Raw genomic sequence first — 4,699 nt, forward strand, 5'->3', positions numbered from 1 at the left:
AATCATAATGCCTTTATATAGTTAAATAATTATCACCTTTAATTTGGGACGTACAGCATATTAGTACTTCCCTTTAATTTTAATCTGTTTAAATAGTATTTTACTGATTATTATTTAGTATATACAGTATTGATGATGATTATTGATAATAATAATACTGTGACTTTTGCTATTTTATTCAAAAAATAATGACAGTGTTTATATTATATTTAGGAAGTATGATTATGTATTATTGATATTGAAATGTTTATTTTTACTGTTATAATATTTAGCGTATGCACAGTATTGTTTAGGACAGTGGTCGGCAAGCCGCGGCTCTTTACAAACTTTAATGCGGCTCTTCTGTGTGCCGGGCGCCCGCTCCCCTCCCTCCTCTCAGGCGGCCGCCCCAAAAGTCTGGACTCTGCAGCTGTCAGGATGTAGGCGGGGCAGCGTGACGAACTCCTCTCCTCTCACAGTCCGCCCTGAAGACCGGAACGGCGCGGGAACACGGCGAGAGGAACGCGCGGAGCAAAGTTAAGTGAATTGACACAATATGGGGAATGAATTACTATAGGGGGGATGAATTACTATGGGGGATGAATTACTATATGGGGGATGAATTACTATAGGGGGGATGAATTATTATAGGGGGGATGAATTATTATAGGGGGGATGAATTATTATGGGGGATGAATTACTATAGGGGGGATGAATTACTATAGGGGGGATGAATTACTATAGGGGGGATGAATTACTATAGGGGGGATTAATTACTATAGGGGGGATTAATTACTATATGGGGGATTAATTACTATGGGGGATGAATTACTATATGGGGGATGAATTACTATATGGGGGATGAATTACTATATGGGGGATGAATTACTATATGGGGGATGTATTTTCAGTTTTAAAAATGTGGCTCTCAAAATAAATTTCAATCGTGGTTTTGGCGAGATTTGGCTCAGTTGAAAAAAAAAGGTTGCCCACCACTGGTTTAGGTGATACTATGGTTGAGAAACAAAGTTTATAAAGTTGTGAATGTGACTTTTGCCAAACATGAAGTCAGTCATTTAAAGCAGAACTTTTTTTTTTTCATTTTCGATAGAGTAAGAGCACATTTTAACTTAGTTTTTTTTTACCATCTTGTTTTTATTATATTTATGGAGTATTTTTATTTATATTTATTATTATTCACAATTTATATAGCGCCAATAGTTTGCTCAGCACTTTACAAAATGAATTTATCATTCAAAGTATTATTAAATTTTCAAGCAAAAAAAAAAAACCTATCTGATTGATACATGTAAACAAAAAGTGCCAGAAAAGGTTTTGTCTTCAAGTCATTTGTCATGGTTGGACGGGCGTGTGCAGTCTTGAGGCATGTTTGGTATCGATTTACTTGGCATAATATCATCTGTTATACTTTACCAAAAATTGGGGTATGCATTGTTTTGTTTTTTTTTTTTGCAATAAACTTTAAAAAAGTGTATTCCCCCCAAAAAAATAAATTGTGGATGGAGAACGGCAGCACAAATACCGCATGACAAATAAAATTGCAACACCCAATTTATTCTCCAGGGCCCCTGCTTTAAGAAAAAGAAAAAGAAAAAAAACAATGTTTGGGAATTCTACAAAATTTTCAAGAAAAACAAAAACTGATTGTTACCTGTAAACAAAAAGTGACAGAAAAGTTTTAGTCTTCAAATGGTTAAAGTAGAATTTACGTAATTTGTCGCCGTTGCACAGGGCATGTGCAGTTTTGAAGCGTGACATGTTTGGTATCTATTTACTCAGCATAATATCATCTTTTATATTTTACAAAAAATTAAGGTATGCATTTTATTTTATTTTTGCATTTAAATTTTAAAAAGTGTATTTTTTCCCCAAAAAAATTGTTTGAAAAACCACCGCATAAATACCGTGTGACAAATAAAATTGCAACATCCACCAATTTGTTCTCTAGGGCATCTGCTTTAAAAAAAAAAAAAAAAAAAAAAAAAAATTCAGGAATTCTAAGAAATTTTCAAGTAAAACAAAAACTGATTGTTACCTGTAAACAAAAAGTGGCAGAAAAGGTTTAGCCTTCAAATGGTTAAAGTAGAATTTATGTCATTTGTTGCCGTTGCACAAGGCGCGTGCAGTATTGAAGCGTCACATTTGGTATCTATTTACTCGGCGTAATATCTTTTATATTTTACCAAAAATTAGGGTATGCATTGTGAGGTAGCAGTTCATACAGTTAATTTTTTGCAATAAAATTAAAAAAAAAAAAAAAGTGTATTTTTTTCCTCAAAACATTTGTGTTGGAAAAACCGCTGCAGAAATACCGCGACAAATAAAATACCAAAAATTGGGGTATGCACTCAAACATGCACTGGTTACCCCCATCCTCAAAAAACCCCCGCTGGACCCCACCTGTTTGAATAACTTAAGACCCATCTCCCTGCTCCCGTTTGCCTCCAAGCTTCTCGAGCGCCTTGTTCACAACCGTATGAACTGCTACCTCACCGACAACAACCTTCTTGATCCCCGACAGTCTGGCTTCCGCCCACAACATTCCACAGAAACTGCCCTACTAAAACTCACTAATGACCTACTAACTGCTAAAACCAACGGCCATTACTCCATACTCATCCCAACCAACGGCCACTTCTCCATACTCATCCCAACCAATGGCCACTACTCCATACTCATCCCAACCAACGGCCACTACTCCATACTCATCCCAACCAACGGCCACTTCTCCATACTCATCCCAACCAACGGCCACTTCTCCATACTCATCCCAACCAACGGCCACTACTCCATACTCATCCCAACCAACGGCCACTTCTCCATACTCATCCCAACCAACGGCCACTTCTCCATACTCATCCCAACCAACGGCCACTACTCCATACTCATCCCAACCAACGGCCACTACTCCATACTCATCCCAACCAACGGCCACTTCTCCATACTCATCCCAACCAACGGCCACTACTCCATACTCATCCCAACCAACGGCCACTACTCCATACTCATCCCAGCCAACGGCCACTACTCCATACTCATCCCAACCAACGGCCACTTCTCCATACTCATCCCAACCAACGGCCACTACTCCATACTCATCCCAACCAACGGCCACTACTCCATACTCATCCCAACCAACGGCCACTACTCCATACTCATCCCAACCAACGGCCACTACTCCATACTCATCCCAACCAACGGCCACTACTCCATACTCATCCCAACCAACGGCCACTACTCCATACTCATCCCAACCAACGGCCATTACTCCATACTCATCCCAACCAACAGCCATTACTCCATACTCATCCCAACCAACAGCCATTACTCCATACTCATCCCAACCAACAGCCATTACTCCATACTCATCCCAACCAACGGCCATTACTCCATACTCATCCCAACCAACGGCCATTACTCCATACTCATCCCAACCAACGGCCACTACTCCATACTCATCCCAACCAACGGCCATTACTCCATACTCATCCCAACCAACGGCCATTACTCCATACTCATCCCAACCAACGGCCATTACTCCATACTCATCCCAACCAACGGCCATTACTCCATACTCATCCCAACCAACGGCCACTACTCCATACTCATCCCAACCAACAGCCATTACTCCATACTCATCCTAACCAACGGCCATTTCTCCATACTCACCCCAACCAATGGCCACTACTCCATACTCATCCCAACCAATGGTCATTACTCCATACTTTAGTTAAAAAAATAACCCAAAATTAGTTTAACCAAAAATTATAATTTGTAAAAAAGATTTTTTTTTTTCTTTGTTTTACACTGCATTTACATTCATAAACACTGTAAAAGCAATCATTTCTCCTCTCTGGCTGCATTCTTGCAGCCATAGAGCAATACCGTGAGAGCTGCGATTGGTCACAGCTTGTCACATGGTACAAGGCTATTGTGAATAGCCCTGTACCATGTGATCTCTGTGATCATTCATAGATTTCACTAGTAGTAAGCAATGATGTCAGGAAGTGATATCTTGTTTACTACTGTTCATGTGATCACCGATTGGCCAATCACTGATCACATGAATCGGGACCTCACACAGAGGTCTCGTACATTTTGGTGTTCCGGACACAGCGGGCACTGATCACTGTATTGGTGTCACTGGGAGGTCAGTGTCCGTTAGTTCCCTCCCAGTGTCAGAATGAATGCGCAGTCCTGCTATAAGTTGCTGATCGCCACCATTACTAGTATTAAATTTTTTTTTTTTTTTTTTAAGAAAATTCCAGTATATATACCGCCATTTGTAGACGCTATAACTTTCACGTAAACCAATTATTCACAGGTATTGGGATTTTTTTTTAGCAAAGACACGGAGCAGAATACATTTTGGCAATTTGATTTTTTACAGCTTTATAGCAAAAAGTCAAAAATATGGTTTTATTTTTCAAAATTGTCAGTCTTTTTGTTAATAGCGCAAAAAAAAAATTGCAGAGGTGATCACATACCACCGAAAGAAAGCTCTCTTTGTGGGGGGAGGGACAAATTTCATTTGTGTACAGTGTTGCACAACCGAGCAATTGTCTGTTAAAGTAGTGCAGTGCCGTATTGTAAAAAGTGGCCTGCTCAGGTGGGGGGGGGGGGGGGGGAATCCTCTGCAGGACAAGTGGTTAACAGTAACATACACCCCCCCCCCCAAAAAAAAAAAAGTCGAAATACA

The sequence above is a fragment of the Staurois parvus genome, unplaced genomic scaffold (genome assembly GCF_062004578.1).
Source record: "Staurois parvus isolate SC_StPar_1 unplaced genomic scaffold, SC_StPar_1.0 ptg002240l, whole genome shotgun sequence".
Lineage (NCBI taxonomy): Eukaryota > Metazoa > Chordata > Amphibia > Anura > Ranidae > Staurois > Staurois parvus.